We start from the raw sequence: 25,138 nt of genomic DNA, 5'->3' as shown, positions 1-25,138 counted from the left end.
TCCTGAACATAAACTTTTGTTTGGGATTTTATGTTATGATATTTTATCTTATGTTACTTTATGGCTGCTCTGTGCAACTTGTAAGTCTTAGTTCCCCAACCAGAGATTGAACCTGGGCCGTTGGCAATGAGAGTGAGGAGTCCTAACCACTGAACTGCCAAGGAATTCCCTGGGATAAATTTAAATGTATGGAAGTTTCAAAGATCACATGACCTGCGTAATAAGACCTGTGTCACAGTTCACCCTACGCACTGTGTGGTATGTTGTATTCCAACATGTGTGATAGTTCCCTCTACCACATGGTATGTAGTTCACATGATACCATTGTGTAGAGTAAGTGGCTTACCGTACATACGACTGCTCTGGGTATTAGCTCGATATTGTGAATGGTTTATATTATGGGTATTAGTTTATACTATGTGAAGTTCACAAAACTCCATTGTGTGGTGATTCTCACAGTACATAGTTGAGAGGTGCTGGATTTAGCGGTATTATATGTGACAGAGTCATGAGTAGACAGAGCTCTTAAATCGATTGTAGGAAAAAGAGAGCCTTTCCAGTTTATACCTTGAAGAGTCTTGCGGACAGAACAGTTATTTTTAGCATTTATATAGTTTTTTCTGCCAAATCTGTAAGTCACAATTTCAAAATACAGCTAAGCGCCAGGCATGCTTCAGGGAGCTCCCAGGTGAAAGCTTCTAGGTTAAATCATCTGAGTATGGCCTAGGAGAAGCTGTTATGTGGAACCTCATTGAGGGACAAGGAAGGGAACCATTATTCTTGAATTTGTGATCATCCAAGTCTTATTCATAGGGTTTTAGGGGTCCATCCTCAACACAAGGTCTGAATTTGGCTCTGGCTGTGTTGACTGCATAAGCTATGGCCGAAGTTTTGTACTTCTGGCACCCAAACCATGGCCTCACCCACAAGGGCTGGAATATTTGGTTAATAGCCAGTACAATTTGGGATGGAAAATAGAATACAGAATGGGTACAGAGAGGTCTATGGGTTAGTTTTATTAGTACATTCTTAAGATTCACTGAAAAACCTTCCGGGGGCAAAGTCTGAAGTGCCCTAGAGGTGCATGGGGAGACATTCAAAGAAGCAGAGGTTGGTGCTGAATTTGGGGCTAATGAAGGTCAACGGTGGACAGCTTGGAGTGCTGAGCCTCTCTGAGCCCCATGACCCTGGCTGACCATTGACTCGATGGCTAAGCCCGATGGGTTAAAAAAACAAAAACTGGGGGAATGTAGGTGAGGAATACTAATCACCTCCCTGTAATCCAAGAGGAGGAACTTCCTGGAAACAAGACTGACCTCAGGGGCTGGGGTGACTCATCAGCTTGGTGTTTGATAATGGCTGGTGTGGATCTTCTGGGGTCCTGTTTCCTTACCCTATCTGTTCAGTGCAATAAGGCTGCATAAGGTTGCCTTTTCTGCAGCTTGAACCTCAGGGCAGCTGTAGCAAGGCAGCCTATTGTTGCTATGCACCTAACCCCATACTCCAGGCCAGCTTTTAAATCAGTCTCCATCTACCTGAATCCTCTGTGTCTTGCAAAGATTCAGTTTCAGATAGTGAGGATATGGCTTTAAGGTATTAGCTTTCTAAAGTTCCAGGGCTTCATGTAGCTTACTGTAGTTTTAATTTTGACCTATATATGGCTAGTGTATAATTAATGTCTGTTTTCCTGATTAGTAAATAAGTTCCATGGGGAGTGAGGTGGTGAGTACACATGTGTTTTGATTCCCAGTGCCTGGCCCAATGTCACAAGAGTACACATACAATTTGTCAAAGAAAACGAGTCAGTAAGTCTTAGAAACACCCTTATCTTCTCTTTGGACTTGGCTTCCTTCTCCTTTCTTGGAGTCCTCTTGCAAAGGCCTGTAGAGTTCCCTTGACCACTTCACCAAAGTAACCAACTCTGAATCAGTCCTTCAACCAAGATTTCTAACCCCAGTAAAGCCAACCAGTCCCAAAGAAAGGCAATGCCAAAGAATGCTCAAACTACCACACAATTGCACTCATCTCACATGCTAGTAAAGTAATGCTTAAAATTCTCCAAGCCAGGCTTTAGCAATATGTGAACTGTGAACTTCCAGATGTTCAAGCTGGTTTTAGAAAAGGCAGAGGAACCAGAGATCAAATTGCCAACATCCACTGGATCATCAAAAAAGCAAGAGAGTTCCAGAAAAACATCTATTTCTGCTTTATCTAAGGGATTTGAATGTCACTAGATGCCAACAAGTTATTTTTAAAAATTCATCATGCAGCTATAATTTTTTTAAAAAAGCCTCTTTGTCAATAATTTTCAAAAGCTTATTTTTTAATATGATGAAAAAAACACCTATCTCAAATGCTACTTTTTTCATCATAGTTTAGTGCTGAATCACTTTTTAGTGCTGAATCACTAAATAAATTTTCATTAGAGGAGGAATAACAAATATGTGACAAATAGATTCAAGGGATTAGATCTAATAGGCAAAATGCCTGAAGAACTATGGACAGAGGTTCATGACATTGTACAGGAGGCAGTGATCAAGACCATCCCCAAGGAAAAGAAATGCAAAAAGGCAAAATGGTTGTCTGAGGAGGCCTTACAAATAGCTGTGAATAGAAGAAAAGTGAAAGCAAAGGAGAAAAGGAAAGACATACCCATTTGAATGCAGAGTTCCAAAGAATAGCAAGGAGAGGTAAGAAAGCCTTCCTCAGTGATCAATGAAGAGAAATAGAGGAAAACAATAGAATGGGAAAGTCTAGAGGTCTCTTCAAGAATATTAGAGATACCAAGGGAACATTTCATGCAAGAATGGGCTCAAAGGACAGAAATGGTATGGACCTAACAGAAGCAGAAGATATTAAGAAGAGGTGGCAAGAATACACAGAAGTATACAAAATAGATCTTCATGATCCAGACAGTCATGACGGTGTGATCACCAGCCTAGAGCCAGACATCCTGGAATGCGAAGTCAAGTGGGGCTTAGGAAGCATCACTATGAAGAAAGCTAGTGGAGATAATGGAATTCCAGTTGAGCTATTTCAAATCCTAAAAGATGACGCTGTGAAAGTGCTGCACTCAGTATGTCAGCAAATTTGGAGAACTCAGCAGTGGCCACACGACTGGAAAAAGTCACTTTTTATTCCAATCCCCAAAAAAGGCAATGCCAAAGAATGCTCAAACTACCGCACAGTTGCACTCATCTCACATGCTCGTAAAGTAATGCTCAAAATTCTCCAAGCCAGGCTTCAACAGTATGTGAACCATGAACTTCCAGATGTTCAAGCTGGATTTAGAAAAGGCAGAGGAACCAGAGATCAAATTGCCAAGATCTGCTGGATCATCAAAAGAGCAAGAGAGTTCCAGAAAAACATCTACTTCTGCTTTACTGACTATGACAAAGCCTTTGACTATGTGGATCACAACAAACTCTGGAAAATTCCCAAGAGATGGGAATACAAGACCACCTGACCTGCCTCTTGAGAAACTTGTATGCAGGTCAGGAAGCAACAGTTAGAACTGGACATGGAAGAACAGACTGGTTCCAAATCGGAAAAGGAGTATGTCAAGGCTGTATATTGTCACCCTGCTTATTTAACTTCTATGCAGAGTACATCATGCAAAATGCTGGGCTGGATGAAGCACAAGCTGGAATCAAGACTGCCGGGAGAAATTATCAATACCTCAGCTATGCAGATGACCACCCTTATGGCAGAAAGTGAAGGACTAAAGAGCCTCTTGATGAAAGTGAAAGAGGAGAGTGAAAAAGTTGGCTTAAAGCTCAACATTCAGAAAACTAAGATCATGGCATCCAGTCCCATCACTTCACGGCAAATAGATGGGGAAATAGTGGAAACAGTGGCTGACTTTATTTTGGGGGGCTCCAAAATCACTGCAGATGGTGATTGCAGCCTTGAAATTATGACGCTTACTCCTTGGAAGGAAAGTTATGACCAACCTAGACAGCATATTAAAAAGCAGAGACATTACTTTGTCAACAAAGGTCTGTGTAGTCAAGGTTATGGTTTTCCAGTGGTCATGTATGGATGTGAGAGTTGGACTGTGAAGAAAGCTGAGCACCGAAGAATTGGTGCTTTTGAACTGTGGTGTTGGAGAAGACTCTTGAGAGTCCCTTGGACTGCAAGGAGATCCAACCAGTCCATTCTAAAGGAGATCAGTCCTGGGTGTTCATTGGAAGGACTGATGTTGAAGCTGAAACTCCAATACTTTGGGCACCTGATGTGAAGAGCTGACTCACTGGAAAAGACCCTAATGCTGGGAAAGATTGAGGGCAAGAGGAGAAGGGGACGACAGAGGATGAGATGGTTGGATGACATCACTGACCCAATGGACATGGGTTTGGGTGGACTCTGGGAGTTGGTGATGGAAAGGGAGGCCTGGCATGCTGTGGTTCATGGGGTCGCAAAGAGTCGGACACAACTCAGTGACTGAACTGAACTGAACTGAAAGCCAACCACACATCACAGTGTCCCCACCTGAGTAGATGTAGCCCTGTGTAACTGCATCCCATTCCAAGAAAAGTCCTGAGTTTTCCCATTTTTTCCCCTTGACTCCTCACTTCATGCTTTGTGATTGTGTCTTTATTGCCAAGTCTGGCTGTGAACTTGTTTCTCCCAAATACCCTTAGCATGCCTTCATAAACAAACCTATATGCATTTTTTAAAAAGCATTTATTTTATATTGGAGTATAGTTGATTTATAATGTGTTGGTTTCAGGTGTACAGCAGTGATTCAGTTATAATTTACCTATATCCATTCTTTTTCAGACTTTTTACCATATAGGTTATTACAGAATATTTATAGAGTTCCCCTGTGCCATACAGTAGGTCTTGTTGATTATCTACTTTATATATAGTAGTGTATATATGTTAACCCCAAACTCCTAATTTAATCTCTCTCCTCCATCTTTCCCCTTTAGTAACCATAAGATTGTTTTCTATGTCTGTGAGTCTGTTTCTGTTTTGTAAGTAAGTTCGTTTGTATAATTTTTTAGATTGCACATATCAGTGATATCATATGATAGTTGTCTTCCTCAGTCTCACTTCCTTCATTTGGTATGATAATCTCTAGGTGCCTCCACATTGCTGCAAATGGCATTATTTCATTCTTTTTATGGCTAAGTAATACTGCATTGCATACATGTACCACACTTTCTTTATCCATTCATCAGTCAATGGACATTTAGATTGCTTCCATGCCTTGTCTGGGAAATAGTGCTGCAGTGAACACTGGGGTGTAGGTATCTTTTCAAATTATGGTTTTCTCTGGATATATGCCCAGGAGTGGGATTACTGGGTCATATGGTAGCTCTGTTTTTAGTTTTTTAAGGCACCTCCATACTATTCTCCATAGTGACTGCACCAACTTAGATTCCCACCAAGAGTGTAGGAGGCTACATGCTTTCTCTGTCATTAGATGCCCCAGGAAAGTCCTGAGGCCTGAGACTGGATTGTAGGGGACATGGGCTGATATTCTCTTTTCCCCATCCCTCTTCCTTATTTTTCTTGGTATGCTGTTTCTTCAAAGCAATACACCAACATTGGTGTCACTGAACTCTTGGAATAACATTACACTGAATCTGAGATGCTCTGCTCCTCTCACCTCCTTGGTTTAGCAGCTTTCTCACAACACACTGGTGAATATCATCTTCTTTAGAGAGATTGAACTGGGGGCTCAGTGGAAGTTGGAAATGGTCTCTGGCACAGGTCAGTGAAGGGAGCTTTGTTTGTAGACTTTTTTGGAGGGTGGTGGGAGTAGGAGGTAGGGGAAGAAAATGTTTACTGATAAAAGAAATTTTCACCTGTTGCAGTCTAGGAAAGTCATTCTGGCTTATACATGAGTTAACTTGAATATTATGCTAGCTGAAATAGCCTATTTGTGGTCCATCAAACATACATTGTACATCTGCTCTAATCATTAAGGAAAAGGGCAGACTGACCTGACGTAAAGAATGTTGAAGTTGAAAATAAAAATTAAATGCCTCCCTTCCTGGGACGCATGTTGGCCCTCCTTTGATGATAAGACTTCCCAGGTGCAAGGCCATGTTGACTTGCTATGTTCCTGCTGGTCTGGTTTCATTTGAAACCTTGAAGAAATGCATCCCTGCCTTGCTTAATGTTCTTTGTTCTGACAAGATAAAACTGTGCTGAAGATGAGGCTTCTCTGGAGCAATTTCTCAGAGTAATCTAGGAAGCTGACTTCTGGGCTGTAGTCTACCAACTATAGAAAGCTACTTTCTATTCTTATTATACGTGGTTTATTGATTATTTTTGTTGACATTACAAAAGGGAAACAAAAGTGTTGCCTTGCCTTTTTTGCAACTATTGCTTTTCCCACTTCTTTAAGTACAAGAGACTATTCCTTCTCTCTCTTGCCTGGATTTTTCTGGGCTTTCTTACTTCATCTTGACATGTTATTTTCTTTGGGTTTATCACCGGGGCTCCTCCCCCTGCTAACTATTTTATGGGAGGCAGGCAAAGTCAGCACAAAGGAAACAGAAGCCAGTGGTCTGTGAGAGGCCTTCTGGTGCTGGCCACCCGCCGGAGGCATTGAGGCTGAGACCAGTGACACTTCCTTTGAAACAGAGCGATGTGCCTGCGATCCAAATCAAAGGTGCTTATAAAAAGAATTCCCTCTTTTGGGTCTAGGGTTTTTTTTTCCTCCCAGCTTCAGGTCCTGCTGTCTTCCTGCTGTCACAAGGGAAGGACCCACAGTCTCGTTCCTGCTTTGAATGGCAAAAACTTTAAATGGTAGTACCTGTTCCTGCTCATCTTGCTAAAGCCAATTTTGTGTGTGGCTACAAAATCTGGCCTGGAGCTGTTACCTACAACTTTCTTTCCTGTCTTACTTTCTTTTCAGATACAGTGTTTTCTCCTCCACAATAAAAGTAATACATGCTTCCTGTAAGAAGCCACTAATATATATAGGCTGAGAGGAAAAGCAGCGACTTCTGGTGCTGCCACCCTAAAGACAAACATTGTTAAGCAAGCTGGTACATTTCTCTTTTTATTATCCTTAGGAAGATTCCTTGCCTATGTCCATTATTCTCTTATTTATCAGATATTGAGGATTCCCAAGTGGGATTTTATTTTTTCATAAGAATGTTCTAAGGGAGAGAGAAAGGGAGAAAAATGCCAGACGGCAAAGCAGCATAAACCCAAGTACCTGTTGATGAACAGTGATTCATCTTCATAAACTCCCAGACTGGTGCTTCATTACAGTGTTTCCTGTTTAGATTCATCTAATAATTAAGAAGAGAAGTGATGAGTCAGCAACCTCTTGAGGGCTCACAACTTGTCCCTCTGAGATGAACAGATTTTCAGCACCTTTAGCTACGCTTCTCAATATTTCCAGTGTCTAAGAGCCTGGAAACGGTTCATTTCTAGACATTAGAGTTCTTCAAGGAGGAGAACTAGTTTAAAAAGAGCTGGCAGGCAGTTTAATAAGGTGCATAATGGACAGCAGCACCCCCTCTGGGCATGCACAGGCTGGTGCAGGTGGGTGCACTGTGAAGAGCTCAGTATGGCTGGAGTCCAGCCTCTCCCCAATCATCCTTCTTACACCTCTGGGTAAGGCACAGCCATCTATGTTGGCTAGTGTCATGGAACAGGGAGTTAGAGAAACACAGTTTGAGATTCACTTTTGCCTTTGGCCAGTCTCTGTCTCTTTGTAGGTTGGCTTGTTCCCTAGTGGCTCTTCTGGTGGCTCAGATGGTAAAGAACCCACCTACAACACAAGAGACCTGGGTTGTATCCCTGGGTGGGGAAGATCCCATGGAGAAGGGAATGGCTACCCACTCCAGTATTATTGCTTGGAGAGTTCCATGGTCAGAGGAACCTGGCAAGCTATAGTCCATGGGGTTTCAAACAGTCTGACATGACTGAGTGACTGACATTTTCATACTCTCACTAGTACAGTTGTTCCCTAGTACGATGATGGCACAAAATGAAATAATCTCTAAGATCTAGGTTGCACATTCCAGGTACAGAGCAAAATCTCAGCCACAGATGGCATAGACATACACTGACCTGTTTTCACATTACAACTGAGGTCTCACATACTAGAGTTTGCAGTCAGTTGGGATCCTGAACCTGTTTGTTACTAAATTTGAGTGAATTTGGAGATGTTATTCAATGTCTAAACCTCCCTTTGCTGCTGCTAAATCACTTTAGTCGTGTCCGACGCTGTGCGACCCCATAGACGGCAGCCCACCAGGCTCCCCTGTCCCTGGGATTTTCCAGGCAAGAACACTGGAGTGGGTTGCCATTTCCTTCTCCAATGCATGAAAGGGAAAAGTGAAACTGAAGTCGCTCAGTCGTGTCCAACTCTAGTGACCCCATGGACTGCAGCCCACCAGGCTCCTCCATCCATGGGATTTTCCAGGCAAGAGTACTGGAGTGGGGTGCCAATGCCTTCTCTGAAACCTCCCTTTACTCCTTTGTAAAAAGGAAATAATGATGTATATAACTTTAAGATTATCAAGAGGATGCAATGGGAACAAACGAATTAATAATTAATTAATCCAAGAAATACTCATTTGCGCACCCACCGTCTGCTGGGCACAGTTCCAGGTGCTGTGTTCAAGCAGTGAGCCAGCAGCAGAAAGTCTCTCATCCTGGGGAGCTGCCATCCTAGTCGGGGATGAGGGAGACAGGAAATAAACAGCTAAAAATATCAGTGCTGTGCAGACAGGTAAAATGGGGTGATGTGACAGAAAGTGACGAGGTGGCCAGTTCAGTTTGAGTAGACAGGGAAAGATTCTCTAAGGAGGTGACATTTGGGCTGAGACATGATTGACAGGAGGGAGCCAGGCACACACAGTGGCCGGGAGAAGAGCTTGGCAGAAGGGAACAGTGCACAGAAGGAAGGCAACGGGCTGGGCACTGTAGGACCTGAAAGGAAACCAGTATGGCTGGAATGTGGAAGGATAGGAGAGTGAAGGTTCAAGAAGTAGGGAAGGCCAGGTCACCGAGGGCTCGGTCAATCATGAGAGCAAATTGGACAAGGCAGAGCCTACACAGCTCCGAGGTATACTTGAGTGAGTGAGTTGTCTAAAAATGAGAAGAAAGGAATGTCCTGGAGAAACCCGTTTCCTCTATCCCTCTAAGACAAAGGGGAAAGCGTTACCAAACGTGACTGTGCCAGATGGTTTCCCTCGCAGAGTGTGTCTGCCTGTGTCAAACAGAAGCCCGGGGGAGAGACGGGCCCTCCCTGTCCACAGAGGAGACCGGTCAGCCCCCGAGAGTGGGGAAGTGACTACAGAGAGCTATTAGGTTCACAAAGAAACTTTCAAATAGATTCAGTTTGAGATGCAAATTCAGTTCAGAGTGAGTCTCCTGAAGTCTTGAAGCTTCAAAGATTCCTCCAGAAGGACATGCGGATGGTGGGCACCGAAGGCAGAGCAGATGGCTTGATGAACATAAGGGGAACACTTCAGGCTGTTCCAAGAAAGGAAGTCTTAATTAAGGGGAAAAGCCCCAAGTAGCAGACTTGTTTGCCTTCCATTATTAACAGTATTCTTTCACTTGTGAGTTGCTAACAGATCCATCCCAGGCCTTTCAGGTCTGAGAGGAAGAGAACCTTGCCCCTTGTCTTATTTACAAAGTTCCCTGGAGCTGCCCCTCGGTCATCTCCCAGGATTTCAAGGAAGGCTAATGTTCCAGATGATAAGTAATTACAGCTCTTGGTTTCCCCTTGTCCTACTGGCAGCTCAGATGGTTAATTGGCCCTGCGGTCCCGGCCTCTTTGCCTGAGGCTTTCTATAGCCTCCTACTCCCCCTGCTCCAGTGAGAGGCAAGAGGAATTTTCACAGCCCAGCAAGCTCTGCATATTTAGGTTGTCTTGAAAGGTGGGTTAACCATCAGGGAACAGTTGATTTCCAAGCCTCTGCAGCTACTTCAGCTGGTTGTCTGAGGAGTGAAAGAGGGCCTGGTATTCACTAGTATCTGACACTTTCAAGAGCCTCAAGGAGGCCCATATGAAAGCCTCAGGCCCCAGTGAGGGGAATTATTCCGCACCACAGGAAGCGATTAGGGAAATGTCCCTGGTTCACTGAGGCCCTAGTTAAGACCTGTGGCGGATTCATTTTGATATTTGGCAAAACTAATACAATTATGTAAAGTTTAAAAATAAAATAAAATTAAAAAAGAAAAAAAAAAAAAAGACCAAAGGAGCATCATATTTGTTCTAAGATGTTAATAGTATTACTTGAAAAGAGAAGTCCTAGAACACTTTCTAACACCATACACAAAAATAAACTCAAAATGGATTAAAGATCTAAACGTAAGACCAGAAACTATAAAACTCCTAGAGGAGAACATAGGCAAAACACTCTCCGACATACATCACAGCAGGATCCTCTATGACCCACCTCCCAGAATATTGGAAATAAAAGCAAAAATAAACAAATGGGACCTAATTAAACTTAAAAGCTTCTGCACAACAAAGGAAACTATAAGCAAGGTGAAAAGACAGCCTTCAGAATGGGAGAAAATAATAGCAAATGAAGCAACTGACAAACAACTAATCTCAAAAATATACAAGCAACTCCTACAGCTCAATTCCAGAAAAATAAATGACCCAATCAAAAAATGGGCCAAAGAACTAAATAGACATTTCTCCAAAGAAGACATACAGATGGCTAACAAACACATGAAAAGATGCTCAACATCACTCATTATCAGAGAAATGCAAATCAAAACCACTATGAAGTACCATTTCACACCAGTCAGAATGGCTGTGATCCAAAAGTCTACAAGCAATAAATGCTGGAGAGGATGTGGAGAAAAGGGAACCCTCTTACATTGTTGGTGGGAATGCAAACTAGTACAGCCACTATGGAGAACAGTGTGGAGATTCCTTAAAAATCTGGAAATAGAACCTTATGATCCAGCAATCCCACTGCTGGGCTACACACTGAGGAAACCAGAAGGGAAAGAGACACGTGTACCCCAGTGTTCATCGCAGCACTGTTTATAATAGCCAGGACATGGAAGCAACCTAGATGTCCATCAGCAGATGAATGGATAAGAAAGCAGTGGTACATATACACAATGGAGTATTACTCAGCCATTAAAAAGAATACATTTGAATCGGTTCTAATGAGGTGGATGAAACTGGAGCCTATTATACAGAGTGAAGTAAGCCAGAAAGAAAAACACCAATACAGTATACTAACGCATATATATGGAATTTAGAAAGATGGTAACGATAACCCTGTATACGAGACAGCAAAAGAGACACAGATGTATAGAACAGTCTTTTGGACTCTGTGGGAGAGGGAGAGGGTGGGATGATTTGGGAGAATGGCATTGAGACATGTAGAATATCATGTATAAAACGAGTCACCAGTCCAGGTTCGAGGCACGATACTGGATTTTTGGGGCTGGTGCACTGGGACGACCCAGAGGGATGGTATGGGGAGGGAGGAGGGAGGAGGGTTCAGGATGGGGAACACATGTATACTTGTGGTGGATTCATTTCAATATTTGGCAAAACCAATTAAAAAAAAAAAAGAAAAGAGAAGTCCTGAAAGCTTGGAAAACAATATTTTCAAGATACTTTATATTGAAATGTAAGTCAGAGAAGAAGAAATACCCTTACATGCAGAATCTAAAAAGTAATAATACAAATGAAACTATTTACAAAACAGAAACAGACTCATAGACTTAGAGAACTAACTTATGATTGCCAGGGGGAAAGGATAGTTATGGAGTTTGGGATGGCCATGTACACACTGCTGTATTTAAAATGGATAACCAAAAGGAACCTACTGTATTGCACAGAGAACTCTGCTCAATGTTATGTGGCAGCCTGGATGGGAGGGGAGTTTGGGGGAGAATGGATACATGCATATGTATGGCTGATTTCCTTTGCTGTTCACCTGTAATTGTGTGAACACTGTTAATTGAATATACTCCAATATAAAATAAAAAGTAAAAAAAAACACAAAAAGCTATATTGGAGAATTTTAAACACATACACACGCACGTGTGCACACACACACACACACACACACGAAAGAGTAATGTTACAATGAAACTCCATGTGCTTCTTGGTTGGTCTCAATAATCATTAACATTTTGCCAATCTTCTTCATCTATTTCCTTCTACTCCATTTTTTTTCCTTTGCAATTGTGAGACATCTTATCCTTTCATCCTTAAATCTTCAGGTGATATCTGCAATAAATAGAAAGTTTACCCCGTGACATTGATGCAGGTTGGGTTCCCTAGAAAGCAAACTCTGAGATGAGAAATAGTGGGCAGAAAGCTTGTTAGGAAGTTGCAGGGTTAGCATTTGTAGGAAGGAAGGAGAGGGAGTGCAGTGGGCCATTAGGCAGGATCTACGAAGGACTTGGCTGCACTCGTGGAAAGCTGCAGAGCAGAGCACTTCTTAATTGGCCAGAGTCTGGGTGGGACTTTATATTCCCATAATTCTCCCATGTTGACCAAGCTGCTTGTGGAAAGCAGGTATAACCTTGGAGTAGGTGTCTCTCTTCAGTCTTCGGCAATTTGAAGGCAGTTTCTGGGTGAAGAATAGGTGCTGTTAGCTGGCTGTACTCCCAACAGCACAGGGGATGGTCTGTAATTTCTGAAGAGGGGTGAGGGTGGCTTATTCCAGGACCCACCAAGACATTGTTACCCCTAACAAACTGAATAGTAACTGTTTACTGTTATCTAATATATGGATGTGAGAGTTGGACTGTGAAGAAAGCTGAGCGCCAAAGAATTGATGCTTTTGAACTGTGGTGTTGGAGAAGACTCTTGAGAGTCCCTTGGACTGCAAGGAGATCCAACCAGTCCATCCTAAAGGAGATCAGTCCTGGGTGTTCATTGGAAGGACTGATGTTGAAGCTGAAACTCCAATACTTTGGCCACCTCTTGTGAAGAGTTGACTCATTGGAAAAGACTCTGATGCTGGGAGGGATTGGGGCAGGAGGAGAAGGGGATGACAGAGGATGAGATGGCTGGATGGCATCACTGACTCAATGGACATGAGTTTGAGTGAACTCTGGGAGTAGGTGATGGACAGGGAGGCCTGGCGTGCTGCGATTGATGGGGTCACAAAGAGTTGGACACGACTGAGCAACTGAACTGAACTGAACTGAACTGAATATTATCTAACCAACGTAGACAAAGGGAAGAAGAGTTATGTTAAATTTAAAGATTCCTTTAAAAGAGTTTCCCTGGAGAAGGAAATGGCAACCCACTCCAGTGTTCTTGCCTGGAGAATCCAAGGACAGAGGAGCCTGGCAGGCTACAGTCTATGGGGTCGTAAGAGTCGGACACAACCGAGCGACAACTAGACTAGAGATTATGAGTTTTAAATATGCAAATAGAGACCATGACTCTCCTAAGAGGATTCTTAAACATGCAACATTTCCAAAATTTCTTTTGGCACCTAACAATTTTTGGTTTTGCTTTTATTATAAGTATTTGGAACCTATCTCAAAAAAACAATGCCCTGGAAATTTTAATAAACAGGGAAGTAGCACTTTCTATTTTATTTTATTATTTTTTTCCCTTATTCTTTTTTTTTAATTTTATTTTATTTTTAAACTTTACAATATTGTATTAGTTTTGCCAAATATCAAAAGGAATCCACCACAGGTATACCTGTGGTCCCCATCCTGAACTCTCCTCCCTCCTCCCTCCCCATACCCTCCCTCTGGGTCATCCCAGTGCACCAGCCCCAAGCATCCAGTATCATGCATCGAACCTGGACTGGCGACTCGTTTCATACATGATATTCTACATGTTTCAATGCCATTCTCCCAAATCTCAGCACTTTCTATTTTATAGTGTTGGAGAATAGTTAAGGCCAAGACAATCTTGTATGGGGAAGAAGCTGACTGTTTGGCGTGAAACCACAGTAAGAATGACAGGAGTAAAGGCCACCTGATGCTGCAGTCTCTACTATGACAGCCACACATTACACGAACATCCAGAGATACTTTCAGTTAGAACAGGATGTGTGCCAAAAATACTGCGCATTTTATCACATCGACAGCCTTTCACTAACAGCTTTTTGATACGGTCAGTTCTGCTCAGCAAAATGGTGGCAGAAAATGTTGTAGCTATCGAATCTCCCTGTGGATACTTTTTCAGATTGTTACAAAGCCTCATTTATAAATGCTCCTGATGCTGCTGCTGCTAAGTCACTTTAGTCGTGTCCGACTCTTTGCGACCCCATAGACAGCAGCCCACCAGGCTCCACCATCCCTGGGATTCTCCAGGCAAGAACATTGGAGTGGGTTGCCATTTTCTTCTCCAATGCATGAAAGTGAAAAGTGAAAGTGAAGTTGCTCAGTCGTGTCCGACTCTTTACGACCCCATGGACTGCAGCCTACCATGCTCCTCCATCCATGGGATTTTCCAGACAAGAGTACTGGAGTGGGGTGCCATTGCCTTCTCCGATGGGGCACTATAGGCCTTGGTAAAGTTTTCTTTTCATTGCTGTGTAATGAAAAACCACTGGGGAGGCTTAAACAGAGGACTGACAAAATGCGGGTAGCTGTTATATGGACCACAGATAGTGAAGAATAAAGTTAGCAACAGGGAAGTCAGTAGATGGCTGTTACAATAATTTAGAATGTGTACAGTTGTGGTGAGAAATGGTTTTACTTGATATATTTGATGTGGGTAGGGCCAAAGGAATGATCCAGTTTGTGTGAGTGCGTTATGGAACTATAGTCATATGTGTGACTTCGGGAGTTGATAAAATATAGTGGACATCATTTAAAAGTTTTCAAACATAGACTAAAGTGAATAATATGTGAATTGTGGATCTACCACTCAGATTTGACATTTATTAAGATTTTACCAATCTTGTTTTGCCTGTTTCTTTTCAACTCTCTTTTTTTTTCTTTCTGGGCTGAAATAAATCCTGGACATTGTGTCATTTTACCCCTCAACATTTTAGTATGCACCTTCAACAAATAAGAAATTAAAAACCCCTCATAATATCATATATAAAGCCCCCATAATATTAAACTATCACAGTTAAATATTTATTACCATCTAAAATCAATGTGTGTTCAAGTTTTCCTAAAGTCTAAAAAAAAATGTATTTTTACAGTTGGTTTGATTAAATTAGGTTCCAAAGAAGGTCCACCTATTGCAATTTGTCTCATAAATCTCTTTAATTTATAATCATCTATACCCTCCCACACATTTATTTATTTATAATTTTTTGGTTTTATCTCTTTAATATGGCTATGTTTAAAAAAAAACATTTTTAGTTTTACAGCAAGATTGAGAGGAAGGTACAGAGATTTCTTGTAAATCCCCTGCTCCGACACATGCATAGCCTTCCCTATTATCAGCATCACCCACAAGATGGATACATTTCTTATAACCGATGAATTTACATTGACACATCATAATCACTCAAGGTCATAGTTTACCTTGCAGTTCATACTTGGCATTGTACCCATTCTGTGGATTTGGACAAATATGGAATGACGTGCATCTATCATTATGATGTCACACAGAATATTTTCATTATCCTAAACATCCTCTGTGATCTTCCTTTTCATCCCCTCTGACCTTCCCCAACCTCTCACAACTACTATCTTTTTACTATCTCCATAGTGTGCTTTTCCCAGAATGTCATATAGTTGGAATCATATAGTTTGTAGCTTTTTCAGATTGGCTCCTTTCAGTTAGTAATATGCACTTGAAGTTCTTCCATGTCTTTTCATGCCTTGAAAGCTTCTGTAATTTTAGTGCTGAATAATATTTCATTGTCTGGCTGTTTCACAGCTTATTTATCCATTTACCTAATGAAGGATATCATGGTTGCTTCCCAGTTTTGGCAGTTGTGAATCAAGCTGCTAGAAATATCCACATGCAGGTTTTTGTATGGATATACCTTTTCAGCTGCTGATCGTATGGTAAGAATGTGTCTCGTTTTGTAAGAAACTACCAAACTGTCTTCTAAAGTGGCTGTATCATTGTGATTCCCCATTAGTGATAAATGAGAATTCCTGTTGCTCTGTGCTCACTGGTATTTGGTATTGTCAGTGTTCTAGGTCTGGGCCATGCTTTTGTTCTTCTCTGCCATTTTTTGTTTGGGAATCCTGAGTTTTTTGCCCTTTTAGAATTTTTCACATACTAGATTTGGCTGATAACACTGTAAGCCATTGAAAAGTATTATTTATCCTTCTAATTTACTGTAAAACTGTTAGCTAGATCTGGAGGCTTGATTCTCTCTCTATATGGCCATATATATATGGCTTCCATGTGACATAGTGGTAAAGAATCCACCTGCCAATGCAGGAGATGCAGGTTTGATCCCTGGGTCAGGAAGATCCCCTGGAGGAGGAAATGGCAACCCACTCCAGTATTCTTGAGACAGAGTTGCCTGGAAGGCTACAGTCCATAGGGTCACAAAGAGTCAGACACGACTGAGCATGCCTATGTATGTGTAAGGCAGGGACAGGGACAGAATAATTTATAGTTGGCACCATGTACTGGTGTATCATTGCATTGTCAGCTTAGATAAAGAGGTAAACTAAGGCAAGTCTGAATTACCAGAAATTGAGTTTATTTATAAGAGAGGAACTGCAATTCAGGACAAGAGAACTGTGTCAAAGCACAGGTGAGTCTGTTTAGTTTTGGGGCAAGCTGTCTTTATGGAAAGTGATAGTTGCTCAGTCATGTCTGACTCTTTGTGACCCCATTACGATCCATGGAATTCTCCAGGCCAGAATACTGGAGTGAGTAGCCTTTTTCTTCTCCAGGGGGTCTTCCCAACCCAGGGATTGAACCCAGGTCTTCCGCATTGCAGGCAGATTCTTTACCAGCTGAGCCACAAGGGAAGCCCAAGAATACTGGAGCGGGTAACCTGTCCCTTCTCCAGTGAATCTTCCCGGCCCAGGAATGGAGCTGGGGTCTCCTGCACTGCAGGTGGATTCTTACCAACTGAGCGATCAGGGAAGCCCGTTTTTATGGAAGGAGAGCCCTGTCTCTTCAGTTCAGTTCAGTTCAGTCTCTCAGTCGTGTCCAACTCTTTGTGACCCCATGAATTGCAGCACTCCAGGCCTCCCTGTCCATCACCAATTCCTGGAGTTCACCCAAACTCATGTCCATCGAGTCGGTGATGCCATCCAGCCATCTCATCCTCTGTCGTCCCCTTCTCCTCCTGCCCCCAATCCCTCCCAGCATCAGGGTCTTTTCCAATGAGTCAACTCTTTGCATGAGGTGGCCAAAGTATTGGAGTTTCAGCCTCAGCATCAGTCCTTCCAATGAACACCCAGGACTGATCTCCTTTAGAATGGACTGGTTGGATCTCCTTGCAGTCCAAGGGACTCGCAAGAGTCTTCTCCAACACCACAGTTCAAAAGCATCAATTCTTTGGCGCTCAGCTTTCTTCACAGTCCAACTCTCACATCCATACATGACCACTAGAAAAACCATAGCCTTGACTAGATGGACCTTTTTTGGCAAAGTAATCTCTGCTTTTGAACATGCTATCTAGGCTGGTCATAACTTTCCTTCCAAGGAGTAAGCGTCTTTTAATTTCATGGCTGCAATCACCATCTACAGTGATTTTGGAGCCCCCAAAAATAAAGTCTGACAGTTTCCACTATTTCCCAATCTATTTCCCATGAAGTGGTGGGACCAGATGCCATGATCTTAGTTTTCAGAATGTTGAGCTTTCAGCCAACTTTTACACTCTCCTCTTTCACTTTTATCAAGAGGCTTTTTAGTTTCTCTTCACTTTCTGCCATAAGGGTGCTGTCATCTGCATATCTGAGGTTATTGATATATCTCCCAGCAATCTTGATTCCAGCTTGTGCTTCCTCTAGCCCAGCGTTTCTCATGATGTACTCTGCATATAAGTTAAATAAGCAGAGTGGCAATATACAGCCTTGACGTACTCCTTTTTCTATTTGGAACCAGTCTGTTGTTCCATGTCCAGTTCTGACTGTTGCTTCCTGACCTGCATATAGCCTGTCTCTTCAAAGATATCCAAACCCTCATCCTTGAACCTGGGAATTTGTTACCAGTGGGGCAAAAGGGACTTTGTATCATAGATGTAATTTTACCGACCTTCAGATGTAAGAGAGAAGCTGGGGTTGCTCAGGTGGATTCTATCAAGACATATGAGCCTTTAGAGGTCAGAGCACTTTCCTGGCAGAATGAAGAAGCTGAGGAGAAGGGTGGTAGGAGCCGAGTCGGAGAGCTGCGAGCTTGACTAAAGTGCGCTGAGCTGTGGCTGGCAGGGAAACAAGGGGGCCTGAGTAAGGCCTCCAGGAGCTCAGGGTGATACTCAACTGCCAGCCAGCAGGAAACCTGACTTCAGGCCTTCCACTCCAGGAAACTTTATTCAGCCAACAGCTCGAGGGAACTTGCGAGCAGATTCTTCCAGGGCCTTCTGACTAGAACCCAGGCTGGCTGACGTCTTGGATCTGGCTTAAAACCTGCAGCAGAGACCAGTCAAGCTGACCCGGACTCTTCACCTACAGAATGGTGAGATATATTTTTATATATATATATATATTATTTTTTTTTTAAGCTGCTAATTTTGTGGTATTTGGTACAGCAGCAGTAGATGACCCTTTAAGTGGATGCAGGTGTTGTGAGCCTAGCTCCTCTTAAGTTCTCCATGAATCTTTTGCCTCCTTGTTTCAGCAGTTGTTGATAATTGTTATTTAGAGAGGTTGTCCTTAATAGTTACTGGATGGTGATTTTTAAAATTCTGTCAGTCCTCTGCATTTATTAGCTGGAATTCTCTGAAGGAGAACCTTCCTCTATAAATAATTTAGGTTCCCTGAAAAAAGATTTTATATGAAAAATGGATCAATGCCCTGTATTTTCTCTTTATTAGTTTTCAGAATACTGAGATGATAGTTTTGCTATAATTTGAAGTGACCAATTCATTGTTTCGTTTTTTGTTTTGTATTGGTACGAATTTCCGAAGTGTTACTTATCGTGTTTCAACTGCATAGTGTTTATTCTTTCTAATGCTCAAATTTAATGCTCAAATGGTCCCCTTTTGGCCAATGGAAGACCTTTCAAGTTCAGTCCTGTGTCTTTTTGTAAAGGCCTCATCATTTGTGATAGCATTCTTATTTTCTGATACTACAAATTCTCCTTTATCTTGTTTATCTTATACATTTTATACCCCAGACCGTGCATTGTCTGTTTCCCCAACAGCCCTTTTATTTTTTTGTGTTTAGACTCTACAAGCTGGGTGCTTAGGGGTACTTTTGTTATTGCTTTAAGGCCATCTTGGAAGACAGGACATGTTGTTTAGAAAATTAATAAGTTGGTATTAAATTTCCGAATCAAAGCTTACAATATATGGTTTATACTTTGATTTTTATACTTGAGTCTCTGCTAAAAATTTTAGTTTCTGACACGTTTTTGCTCTCTTTTCTTACCATGTAAATATTATTATACCTACTAATAAGATTGCTGCATCTGGTTTGATTTCTCTGCAGGTTGTTGTGGTTGTTAGAATTTATCCCTTTAGGGAAATACAGTGAAAATACTGAACTTTAAAGTATCAAGGTATTCTTTACTCTGTGGTTATGTGGTTATGCCACCAATTTCCTATTCATTTTTTTTTTTTTAATTAGGTTGTGGGTATTTTTTAAAATTTTGCTTAAAATGTGTAAATATCTGTAATTTTAGATTAAAAAATATAAAGAAACCAGGGCATTCTGGGAGTTCTAGATTCTTGTGTCTTTCCCGGCTTTCGCTGTCTTTTCTCTGTAGGTAGACTTCTGAGTAGTTCCTTGTTTTAGATCCATCAGTTTTTAATTCATAAAAATATGATTAAATACATGTATTTGCATGTATACATATGTGTCTATATATATAATCACAGTTTTCCTTACCTAAATAAAAATGAGCCTTTTTTAGAACACCATTTACCTTGCCTTTTTTTTTTTTAACTTATCCTGGAGATCACTTCATGGCAGTATAGAGTTTCTCTCATTCTTTTTTCATAGCTACCTGATAAATAAACTTTAAGTTTATTAACTTTACTAACTTTATTTCATAACTTAGGTTTATAGTTTTTCATAACTATAGGTTTATTTAGCATTCCCGCTTTTGTTGGACCCTTGATTTGTTTCCAGATTTTTGTTATTATAAATAATGCTGTGATGGGTCCTGTGTGTTCCCCTTATTTACTTGGGTATACTCAGTATTTATTTATAGAAATGGGGTTGCTGGGCCAAAGTGTAAATGTACCCTTTTCAATGAAAAAGAAATCATAGCTACTTTTGATATAACAATTGAAAGTAGAACCAAAAAAGTATTATTTTGGTAGATTTCCCCAAATTCCGCTTCATAGAGGTCATGCGTTTTGCAGTCCACGAGAGTTATTAAGAGTTTGCCAGCTCTTCATGGAGATTTCCTTGTAGTTATTGCCTCAGAACCATTCACACTCTGAGTGCTGATTCTTCATGTGTAAATTATGGGTAACAATTCCTTTTTGAACAGTAGGAGGATAAAATCTAAGAAGTACAAAAAAAAAAAGTGCCTGGTACAGAGCAAGTGTTCAATAGATATAAGCTTGCTTTCCTCCCTTCTTTCTTGGGCACATCATTCCAGTAGTTCATTTAATAAATGTGCTAGAATCTTGCAGGAACTAAACATTAGTAATAAACAGACTAATAAGCTCTTCCGCAGAGAAACTACATGAGACAGAATTTGGTAAGCAGATAAAAATAATGCATTCCAGCAGTGCTTTGATGTAGAAACACAAACAAAGTAATGAGAGAGAGAGAGAGAGCTGAGGTTGTCAAGGGCAATTTTGTACCTCAATCTTCTCATTTTTAAGAAAATACATACTGTTTATGTCACAATGATACTTGGAAACTGAAATGAATTTCTGGGTATTTAAGTGTTTTTAAAAAGTTGTTTTAACACTTTTTTTTCTTGAGGAAAGTAACAAAAAGAAAGATGCTTTGTCAGTTTCCTAGGGCTGTCATGGCCAAGTGCCACAAACCAGGCGGCTTGAAACAACATAAGCGTATTCTCTTTCAGTTCTGGAGGCTAGAACTCTGATATCAAGGTGGCAGCAGGGCCATGCTCTTTTGAAACCTGGAGAGGAATCCTCCCTTGCCTCTTCCCAGCTGCATGTGTTTGGTAGGCAGTTTTGGCATTCATTGCTTGCAGCTGTATCACTCTAATCTCTACCTTCATTGTTGTTTTTTTTTTAATTTATTTATTTTCATTGGAGGCTGATTACAATATTGCAGTGGTTTTTGCCATACAGTCACATGAATCAGCCATGGTTGGACATGTGTTCCCCATCCCGATAATCTTTGCCTTCATTGTTACTAGCGTTTTCGCTGGGCATCTTTGTGTCTTCACATGTTTTCTGGTGTTGACATGCTTTATGGTATTGATGGGGCTTCCTTGGTGGCTGAGTGATAAGGAATCCGCCTGCCAGTGCAGGGGACGTGAGTTCGATCCCTGGGTTGGGAAGATCCCTTGGAGAAAGAAATGGCAACCCATTCCAATATTTTTGCCTGGAGTACACCATGGACAGAGGAGTGTGGTAGGCTACAGTCCATGGGTCACAAAGAGTTGGACATGACTGAGCAACTAAACAGCAACATTGTATTGATGGCTTGGGGGCCATCTGACTCCAGTATGACCTTACCTTAAATAACACTTCTCAGTGTATTTGCAAAAAAGGTCATGTAGCAAGGTGCTGGTGATTTGTAGTTTAACATGTATTTTTTGGGGGTGGGTGGGAAGTGCACAATTCAACCTATAACAGATGCTAATATGCAAAATTCAGCATTCAAAATAAGCTCCAAATGTCTCCTGGCAAAGTAACAGGGATATAGATGAAGGAAGTGGGAGGAAATTCTGACTCTTTGTAAGAGTTATGAGTGAGGAGCTTCCCAACAGAACTACTATTACTGTTATTTCAGTGCCCAAGGGACTGGCCATTTACCTGGTTCTTCCTTCAGAACCAGATCTTTAAATTGGCCTGGGTTTCTTTTTTCCTACACAGACCTGAGATTTTTAGGGAATTAGTTGGTTATTCTTGTGAACATATCAGCAGATAAAGCCCAAACAATTAAAATTTGCTTGCTCTCTCTCCTTAAAGTAAAAAAAAAATATATATATATATATTATATATATATATATAGTTGGCTTTTGGTTGTAACAATAGTAAGGCAGAGCAGAAAAATATAGAGAGACCACCAAACACTTGGGATAGAGTTGAACACTGTTAACACTTTGAAGATGCTTCAGTACCTGCCTGTGTGTCAGTGTGTACCTCTGTGTTACTGTGTGTGTGTGCATTTTGTATCAAGAATGTATCTATCTGAAATTAATAGAAAGCCAAATAAGGGTGGATTTAATAAACAAGGGTTTACTTGTCTCACACTTTAAAAACCCTTATTATTGTTCAGTCACCCAGTCCTGTCTCTGCTGCTGCTGCTAAGTGGCTTCAGTCGTGTCCGACTCTGTACGACCTCATAGACGGCAGCCCACCTGACTCCCCCGTCCCTGGGATTCTCCAGGCAAGAACACTGGAGTGGGTTGCCATTTCCTTCTCCAATGCATGAAAGTGAAAAGTGAAAGTGAAGACGCTCAGTCGTGTCTGACTCATAGTGACCCCATGGACTGCAGCCTACCAGGCTCCTCCATCCATGGGATTTTCCAGGCAAGAGTACTGGAGTGGGGTGCCATTGCCTTCTCCGAGTCCTGTCTCTAGAGGTAGGTAATTTCTGAAGTTGGATCAGGGATTCAGTGGTGTCAGACGGAGACTCAGCTATTCTCTTATATATTTATAGCATATTCTCTTATTCCTTTCCATTATGGTCTCACAATGGCTACCACAGGTCTTGCTATTACTGGTAATCCAGAAAAGTAGAAAAAGAAAACTGTTATCCCTCCTCTTTTGTTAGGAAAGCAATAGATTTTCCTGAAACCATCCTGTGCCTATCTCCCACCTTTAGCCATTAGAGTCAGCCGTGTCATTGTTGATGAAGAATCACATGACTTTTTCTTGTTGTATGGGACACTGAGAATGTGAGAAGCAGGATTGCTTAGACCAGGGGTTGGCCAACTATGCTTAATGGGCCAATTCTGCCTGTTTTTGTAAATAAAGTTTTATTGGAACAAAGCCACCCCCATTCATTTTACCTGTTTCCTATGGCTACACATAAAAACATCACAGCAACACAATTGAGTACTTGTGACAGCAATCACATGGCTCAAAATTCTGATATTATTTATCATCTGGTCCTGGACAGAAAAGCTTATGAACACCTAGGTTAGATAAAGTAATAATCCATGAACCAAGGCTGGAAACATGTTGTTCTAAATAAAAATGGGTTTTATTAGCAAGGGAAGAAATGGGAATGGATGTTGGGTGGGCAGTTAAGTGTCTATCATAATGGTGTCGGTGACGGGTTGGGGCTGAAAAGACAAGGTAGAACTAATCTTTATATGAACTAAGATTCTTAGTCATGTGTTCCTTTAACAGTTTCTTCCACTTGTGGCTTTTTTCCTTAGGTATCATCCTTTATTTAACCCACTCCTTCAGTGGCAAGCAACTCTTCCACCACCTCTGAATATCTTAGTTTGTCAAAAGGTTCTAATTTCTCTTATGTGTACAAGGATGAATTGAAGGAAAGATATATACTTTTCCACGAAGCATGTATATTGTAAGACTTCACCTTACAGGGGAAGAAGACTGACCAATGAAGAAGAATTTCAGGCTCCAGAGTATATGTAGAAGTCTTCCTCCTCCTCCCCTTCTTTCCTTCCACAGATATTTAATAAGCTTCTAAATTTTAGGCTTTGTTCTAGATTCTGAGAATATAAAAGAGAAGACAGACAAAGTCCTTCCCCTCAAAAAACTTAACATCAATTATACTGGTAAATATGGAGTGTAAACAAACCATAAATAAATACAATAAAGTATCAAATGAGTACTTATACAATTTAAAGGCCTAGACAGTGACAAGTGACCAAGAAAGGCTTTTCTCAGGGGGAGACTCTCCAGCCTGGGGAAAGTCATACAGGAAACCCTGCATATAGCTGAAGAAAGGATGCCAGGCAAAGGGAAGTATAAGTGCATAGGTCTTGAGATAGAGCTTTGATTGGAACTGTCGTGACCAGCAAGGATATCAGTGCTCAGTTAACAATGAACAAGAGGAGTGCTCCAACATGAGACTGAGGTTCCAGCCAGGTGTCACATCACATAGGACTTGTAAGTCATAGAGAGGACTTGGGTGTTTGTTCTAACTATGGTAGCCAGTCATTGGAAGATTTTGATCAGGAGCATAAAATGCTCTGACTGATACTTTAAAAGATCCCCTTGGAGTACTCTGGACAGAAAACTTACATTTCCATTTGATTTGTACAAAAATAGATAATTTGTTGAATTGTGAAAGTTCTTTGTAAACAGGGAGTTTCTAGTCATTTTAATAAGTAAATAATTAACTGTACTGTGGATACCTTTTTAAGCTTTCAGGATACAATGATGAGACATAATCCCTAACCTTGTGGAATTTATAATCTAGTGGTTGAGCTTTAGAAGTAAACAGATACATGTAAATACTGTAGGAAGTTCTATAAAAATGGAGAACATAGTGGGACATTAAGTCCAGTGGGGAAGCCATACAAATTTAGGTGGACCAAGAAAGAAGTAAGATGTATTCATTTAAGCTCTGTCCTTGAGGATGGGCCAATTGGGAGGATGGTGGCAAAGGCTGCCATATAAAATACAGGATGAACAGTTCAATTTGAACTTTATGTTAACAATGGATTTTTAAAAAATATAAGTGTGTCCTAAATATTGCATTTCTTGTTGTTCAGTCACTCATTTGTGTCTGACTCTGCGCATGCATGGAGAAGGCAATGGCACCCCACTCCAGTACTCTTGCCTGGAAAATCCTATGGACGGAGGAGCCTGGTAGGCTGCAGTCCATGGGGTCGAGAAGAGTTGGACACGACTGAGCGACTTCATTTTCACTTTTCACTTTCATGCACTGGAGAAAGAAATGGCAACCCACTCCAGTGTTCTTGCCTGGAGAATCCCAGGGACAGGGGAGCCTAGTCGGCTGCCGTCTATGGGGTCGCACAAAGTCAGACATGACTGAAGTGACTTAGCAGCAGCTGCGCACACAAGGC

General features: G+C 41.3%; 2 long non-coding RNA genes across 2 annotated transcripts; one reads left to right on the top strand and one right to left on the bottom strand.

The window, feature by feature from the left end:
* Window positions 1–7,576: 7,576 nt before the first annotated feature.
* On the bottom strand, window positions 7,577–10,127 carry LOC129657706 (uncharacterized). The gene is made up of 3 exons (XR_008717008.1): window positions 9,143–10,127; window positions 8,565–8,646; window positions 7,577–7,741 (listed from the first exon to the last, which is right to left on the bottom strand). It is a non-coding gene; the product is annotated as an uncharacterized LOC129657706 (long non-coding RNA).
* An 8,223-nt stretch (window positions 10,128–18,350) lies between these two features.
* On the top strand, window positions 18,351–24,808 carry LOC129657700 (uncharacterized). The gene is made up of 3 exons (XR_008717000.1): window positions 18,351–18,490; window positions 22,408–22,714; window positions 23,516–24,808. It is a non-coding gene; the product is annotated as an uncharacterized LOC129657700 (long non-coding RNA).
* The last annotated feature ends 330 nt before the right edge of the window (window positions 24,809–25,138 follow it).

This window comes from Bubalus kerabau, chromosome 7 (genome assembly GCF_029407905.1).
Source record: "Bubalus kerabau isolate K-KA32 ecotype Philippines breed swamp buffalo chromosome 7, PCC_UOA_SB_1v2, whole genome shotgun sequence".
Taxonomy (NCBI): Eukaryota; Metazoa; Chordata; class Mammalia; order Artiodactyla; family Bovidae; genus Bubalus; species Bubalus kerabau.
This window is presented reverse-complemented; position numbering and strand designations above follow the sequence as displayed.